An 8,135-nucleotide genomic window follows, 5' to 3' on the forward strand; every position below is an offset into this window, starting at 1 on the left:
AATCTTCAGATCCTGCAATAGATTCAGAATCCACACAACTTGGCATGCAGTAACAGCAATCTTACAATTCTTCAGATCAAATCTCTTCAGAAGTTCTAATTCATACTTGAGCTGATGCAAAATAATACCTTTCTCAGAGTATCTGAACTCCATCCCTAGAAAGTATGTCATTTTGCCTAGATCAGTCATTTCGAATTCATTCATCAGAACTTTCTTGAACTTGGCTATCTCTTGTTCAGAACTTCCAGTCTTGTTTCTCTCTATAGCATCAAGTTCTTCTTTCATGGCCTTCAGCCAGAGCTTCTGCTTAAGAGCCTCTTCTGTACTTATGGGTTCAGAGTCTACTAACATGGCACACTGAATAACTTCTCCTTCAGAGTCTACTTCAGTGTCTTTCAGCATGTCAAATTCTGCATATCTTCTGGGGATGTTTCTGATTCTTTGTGGTCTCTGAACTTGTTCAGAGTCTTGAGCTTCAGAGTTTCTAGCTTCAGATGGTTGACTTCCTCCAGAGCTTTGACCATCTTCAGGGTCTGGCATATTTCCAGAGTCTGAATTGCCACCAGAATCTGGATTACCATCAGAGTCTGGGTCATCAGAGTCTGGATCATCAGAGTCACCTTCATCTTCTGAGTCTTCTCCAGAGTCAGAATCACTATCAGAATCAGAATCAATATCAGAGTTTACTCCAGCCTCAGAAATTCTGAACTCTGACCTTTCTTCAGAGGTTCTAACATCAGAGTCAGATTGAGACTTATCCCAATTCCAAACTTCTGATTCCTTCACAATCACATCTCTGCTGAATTCAATTTTATTGGTTTCTGGACAATAGAGCTTGTATGCACCTGTACTGTGGTACCCTATCAGAATCATCACTTTGCTTCTATCATCCAGCTTCTGTCTTCTGGCTTCTGGAACATGTTTATAGCAAACAGAACCAAACACCTTCAGATGACTAACACTTTGCTTATCTCCAGTCCACTTCTGTATTGGAACTATTTCCTTCAACTTCTTCGTAGGACATCGGTTGAGTACATACGTTGCGGTGGCAACAGCTTCTCCCCAGAGCTTCTGAGGAAGCTTCTTCTCCTTTAGCATGCTTCTCACCATATCAAGCAAAGTTCGGTTTCTTCTTTCAGCAAGACCATTGTGTTGAGGGGTATAAGGAGCAGTAACCTCATGCTCAATTCCATTCTCCTCACAGAACTTCTGGAACTCTTTGGAGTTATACTCACCTCCACCGTCAGTTCTAAGAATCTTCAGCTTTTGACCACTCTGATTCTCAGCCTTCATTCTGAACTTCTTGAATTCATCAAACACCTCGTGTTTGAACTTAATAAGGGATACCCATGTCATTCTTGTGAATTCATCAACAAATAACACAAAGTATTTATTCCCTCCCATCGATGTTACTGGAAATGGACCACACACATCAGAATGTACAACTCCCAAGGCATGTTTTGCTCTTGGAGCAGTTTCTGACGCAAATGGCAATCGTGGTTGTTTTCCTTCCATACAAACTTTGCATGACTTTTCAGGCTTCTTAATTGCAGGAATTCCATGTACCAACTTCTTTGAATTCAGATGTTTTAAGCTTCTGAAATTCAAATGACCAAATCTTCTGTGCCACAGCTCACTCTCCTTCTCAGCACTTGTTGCACTAAGACATTCTGAGTCTGCAGTTCTGACATTCACCTTGAATGTTCTATTCCTTCCCTGTTCTGACTCCATAATCAACTTCTGATTACAGTCGTACAACTTCAGAAGATTGTCCTTCATGGTAACTGAGAAACCTTTCTCAATTAATTGTCCCACACTCATCAGATTGCTTCTGATGCCAGGTACATACCACACGTTCTGAATCAATGCTGTTTTCCCATTGTTCAGAGTCACTCTGACATTTCCCATACCTTCTGCATTAAGATATTTGTCATCAGCACATCTGATCTTTGTCCTCTTTTCAGAGTCAAAGTCAACCAGCCATTTCTTGTTTCCAGTAAGATGATTTGAACAACCAGTGTCCATATACCACCAGTCTATCAGATCCATATCATCAGATTCAGAGGCCATCAATAGCACAGATTCGTCATCAGAACTTCTGGCTATATTTGCTTCTTCTGATTTTCTCTCCTTGTTTGACCAACAGTCTCTAGCAAAATGACCGAACTTCTTACAGCAGTAACATTGGATTTTCTTCTTGTCATACTTCTCTTTTCCCTTCTGAGCATTCTTTTGTCTATCAGAGGTTGAGCTTTCTGACTTCTGACCACCATCAGATCTTCTCCTGGCTTCTGACTGCTTCTGATACCTCCTATCAGAAGTTGCTTTCAGAGCCTGCTGCTCTACTTCCCTTTCAGAAGTTCTCTCAGTCAAACGCAACTCTTGCGCTTCTAGACTGCTCTGCAGCTCTTCAATTCTCATGGTGCTCAGATCTTTGGAATGTTCTATTGCTACCACAATGTAATCAAATTGAGAGGTAAGGGATCTCAATACCTTCTCCATGATTGTTTCTTCAGAAAGAGTTTCTCCACACGCTTTCATCTCATTAGTGATCAGAATCACTCTGGAGATGTATTCAGAAACTTTCTCATTATTCTTCATGTTGAGATTCTCATATTGCTTTCTCAAGGACTGAAGCTTCACCTTCTTCACTGATGCGTCACCACCATAACATCTAACCAGTGTGTCCCACGCAGCCTTTGCTGTCGTTGAATCTGCAATCTTCTCAAACACATTTACATCAACACATTGATGAATGAAGAACAATGCTTTCTGATCCTTCTTCCTTACTTCCTTCTGCGCGTTTTTCTGTTCATCCGTCGCATCTGCTGCTACCGGAACATAACCATCAGTGACAAGATCTAGAACATCTTGAGCACCGAACAGTACACGCATTTGGATCATCCAACGATTCCAGTTTTTACCGTCAAATACTGGAAGTTTGGTGTTCATGTTGCCGTTTCCGTTCATCTTTCTACCTTGCACAGTACACTCAGATTTCTCACACAGTGTTTCCCAACCCACAGAATTAAAAATTCTGATCAGATTTTGTTCAAGATTCAACACGAATCTAAGAATCAAAATCAAACACACAAGACCTCACGTTCACTCGTGTTTCCCGTGTTTCCCCAATGAATCCGAACCGGAGCTCTAGATACCAATTGTTGGTGCAAAGGTAGAATATATGATGAATGGAAATATTCTTATTCAGAGAATGATGGCTACAAAAAGGATTAAAAGTTACAATGATTGACACCCTATTTATAAGCCTCTAACAAACTTAAATATGAATCAAATCTAATATTTAAATCTAATATCTAACAAACTTAAATATGAATCAAATCTAATATTTAAATCTAATATCTAACAAACTTAAATATGAATTAAATCTAATAATTAAATCTAATAACAACAATAACTTTAACTTAACAAATATAAAAAAATTACATGTATATGGATAAAGTTAATACCCTAAGACATGAATTGGTAATGCCTCCGGAAACAATATTTAACATACGTCTCATAACATAGTATCCAAAAGAAAAGTTGTCGGGTTGTTTTCGCGACTATAAATAATTTTTATACATTTACTAATTAATAAACACAAAGCACAAGTAATACATTAACAAAAATAAATAAAAATTGTCAAAAAGCACAAGTAATACTTAATTTTCGGAAAAAGAACTCTCGCTTTCTACCTTTTATATTACATTTCACAAAATTGTATCCCTCCATGCATCATTTCATAAGATCATTATGTAACGAGCATAACATAATTACAACATTTTGCTTCGGATATCTAATAACTAATTGGCAATGTGGACTGCATAAACATTCGTAATAATTAATAATGTATATAAAATTTATTTATAAAAGAAAACACAAGTTAATATATACTTACGCAAGGTAAAACTGTCTCATGTAAAATTTTTATTCTCATTAGCCAACTTATTTTGTATGTACATCTTGATAGTGTTTGCTCCCATTTGTTGAAATTGAATATTGAATGAGTCTAAGAAATAATACTTTCTTAATTTTCTCTTAACACACATCTCATGCATGGACCTAAAAGTTCATTCAAAAGTCAAATCTTTATGTTAAAGTATGAGAACAATGAATACAAATTAAAATCACCATAAAAATTATACTTACGAGTATCACAATTGTAGTACGGTTATGTTCAACCAATCATCTGCCCTATAAAATTCCACAACACAACTCTTATGACGTATAAAAGCTTGCTTTGGTTCATGTTTTACTGTAAACTCATAGATGTATGACATCTCCTTTATCATCCTTGATAGTCTTTATGTGGTATCTGGTTGAGGTAGTCTGATGTCAATATTATGTTATGGGGCAGAACAACTACCTTTTCTGATTGCACCTCCCATAACAACTTTCTCACCTACTTTCTCAAGTATGTCTAACTGATCTAAAATTGGGTGGTTGAGTACACTCATTAGTTTCAATTGTTGCATCATAAAAATAACTGAAATACAATACAAAAATTTAAATACACAAACAATAATAACAACATACAACACTTTTTTTAACTTATAATTATACCTTAATCACATCGCAGGTATACTTTTCTCGCACTTCCTCTGACAACTTCTCTCGCTCTTCCTCAACCAACCTCTCCTGCTTCTCCTAGACCCTCTCTCGTACCTCCTGCAACATCCTCTCCCTCTCCTCCAAATGCACCCTCTCACGTTCCTCCTGAGTCCATTTCTTCATCACCTCATGAATCCACTTCTCACGCTCTAGTTCTAATACCTCCCCCACCTTTTGAGAAACTATCCCTTCAATTTCTTTATTGCAATTTACTTTGTTACTTGTTTTCGATGGTCCAAGAAAAACCCCAAGTCGACGCCTCTTCCAAGACCATAGACACACCCATCATACTCCTCGCTTCTAATCGTTTCTATCAAGATGTCATGACGCTCTTGTGGAACAAAGATACCATCTTTGGATTTTTCAACCAGTACATCCTACAACATATATAAAAGTTCATCTTTACCAAATTGATTTAACTAAAATAAGTAATGTTGAAAAATCATCTACATACAATCTTTTCAGCCACTTCATGTGTAGCCTCTGATGCGAACTCGCCTTCTAGTCTTTGGTGTGCCCTCTTCCATTTCTCATGGTGTGATGATGGAGATGGACTACGATCAAGGCTTCTAAATGGATCTCCCAGCTCTAGTTCTTTTTTGTTTCTTTTTTCATTAATCATTTTATGTTCTAGTTTATCATATCCTCCATGAGACAATATATGAGATATATTTCTAGCACTATTCTCCTTTCCTTTTTGTCTCTTAGCCAAGAAACCAGGAGTGATGCGAGACTTGTCAAAATCCTCTCAAACTTTCTTATCAAAAAATGGATACTTCATGTATGGACCCTCTTAGTTATCATTTGAATTTTTAATATAATCATGTGAGTTGTGTCTTAAAGCCCCTCCAACGCTCGCCAGCATATCTAATCCATTTATTTTTCAGCATACATTCTTTGAAACAATAAACGCAACTTACATTTATGAAATAGAGATGATATTAGTATTAAACCAAAAAATAAATGGTCATGTATACTTGCAAAACAAATCATAAATTTTATAATAAATATCGTAATATCACTCAATAATTTATCTTTAAAATCATCGTCAATTTAGTGTCAATTATCTATCAAAATACTAACTTTCCTTCTATCTTGTACTGCCATGTAAACGCTAAAATCATTAGCATGTTCGTCATAAGTGTTACCAATTCTTAGATCAAAATTAACAGGGAAGCGAACACCTCTTTCGTGGGTTTTTGTGACCTTGGTCAACATCGTGACACCTCTAATTTTTCTTTTAATTTTAGTATTAACAGAGGTTGTAGCATTGGATGTATGAGAGGCGTTTTTCTAATCGTCCATGTATGTGTAAATGAATAAATATATGACTCAAATAAAAAAGTCTCTGATAAGTCACCTAATGCATATGAGTTATACTATACTCAAACTACATTTCAATGGGTACAAAAATAGCAAAATATAACAGAGACGCCAATACGAACTTCAAATCTACGTCACATAACACTTTATCCAAAATGATTCAGACTATAAAAACATATAATAACTACAAATGAGAGTCCTTTTTTCATACTAAAGAAAACAACAAGTTATACTCAACAATAATTTATGATGAATCATCAATGAGTAATATAGTTCTTACTAACTATAGTTATACTCAGACCATATTTATATAGTTCTTACTATCCATATTTATACTCAGACCATAGAAACATATTAATTAACACTACTATGGAAAGGTCATATCACAATGGTTATAAAGGGATATCATCATGGTTGATAAGTTGTGCTAAGGTAAGGTGTGGTAGTATGTGTCAGTTTTACCACCACAATCTTGAAATCGTAATAAAAACTTAGTAGCGCATTACATATCACTACGGATATTAAAAGAAACCGTAATAAAATATGGAGGTTAGGGATTCAATACCCAGTGCCAGAATTTTGAGTGATTTTTCAACATTTCACCATGGTCATAAACAACAATCGCAGTGAAAGACTTAGCGTACAATATTTCACAACAGTTATAAGTAGCAACTATTATGATGTGTATATTTGAGTTTATTATAACTTATATGGAATGCTTATTTCACCAACTTGTCAATAAACATATTATATTTCAATATAATTTAGAAATTAATAATATGACAAATTAAGTTAAGTTAGAAGAATAACTTGTTGGAAATCCACCACAACCTATGGAGAATTTCTATGAATCTTGATGAAGAATATTGTTATCACCCATACAATAACAATGAAAAAACAATGGGGAAAGAAAGAAAGATCGATGGAGAAGAAGAATTTTTTCAACAGAGTTTCTCTCTACCCACAACTTGTGAAAAACTTCTTATTCACTTTGCAACTGTGAAATTCTGTGAATACAATGTTATGAATACAACATTACAAGAATAAGGGTTACTCCATCTATTTATAGATTTAGGTTAAATTGCACACCAATCCAAAGCCCAAAACTATAAAAGCCCAAACTAGTTAACACTACTAAAAATAGGCCTAAGTCGAAATCCTGTGTGAAGCAACATGCTTCGAAACTTCGACACACTAATACAACTCAATATACTAGGTTGTTCGATACTTCCTTGCTCTGTCGAGAAACCTGCTTCGACACAAGGAATTACAATTCAACACACCACCTAATTCATTGTGTCTAAGTTATATACATTCATCATAGCTCTTAGTCTTCTTAGAACTTCGACCTGCACTCCCTTCGTCATGACGTCTGCAATTTGATTCCCAGTTCTGCAGTGTTCCATATTCATCTTCCCATCTGCTACTTGCTCTCGAAGATAATGGAACCTTATCTCGATGTGCTTGCTTTGACCATGTGCTATCATATTCTTCGCCAGATTGATACCTGACATGCTGTCGATCTTCATGGTAATTTCTCCATGACTCTTCATTGTTATCTCTTCGACCAGATTCACCATCCACGTTGCTTGACATGCACAAAGGGAAGCAACTATGTATTCTTCTTCGCATGATGATAATGCCACTACTGGATCTTTTCTCTAACTCCAACCAACTAGTGCATAATCTAACATAAACACATAGCCATCTGTGGATTTTTTATTCTTAGCATCACTACACCAACTTGAGTCGGTGTATCCCACTAGTTTGCATTCTTTTCCTTCATCAGCTGCAGGAAACAAAATGTCATAGTCGGTAGTTCCTTTTAGATACCTTAGTATCCTCTTCGCTGCTGCTAGATGTGATACCTTTGGCTTCTGCATGAATCTACTAATCATACCTACATTGTATGCTAAGTCAGTCCTTGTATGACAAAGGTATCTAAGTGACCTAATAAGTATTCTATATTGGGATAGGTCGACATCATCTGAATCTGAATCTTTTGAAAGTTGTAATCTAGGCTCAGCTGGAGTCGAAGTTAGGTTGCAATCTTGCATCTCAAATCTCTTGAGTATTTCGCATGCATACCTTCTTTGATGCATCATCAAACCTCTACCACTCTTGTAGAATTCGATACCAAGGAAATATGAAATGTCACCCAGATCTGACATTTCAAATTCCTTGTTGAGATCACCTTT

Source organism: Lathyrus oleraceus, chromosome 4 (genome assembly GCF_024323335.1).
Source record: "Lathyrus oleraceus cultivar Zhongwan6 chromosome 4, CAAS_Psat_ZW6_1.0, whole genome shotgun sequence".
Taxonomy (NCBI): Eukaryota; Viridiplantae; Streptophyta; class Magnoliopsida; order Fabales; family Fabaceae; genus Lathyrus; species Lathyrus oleraceus.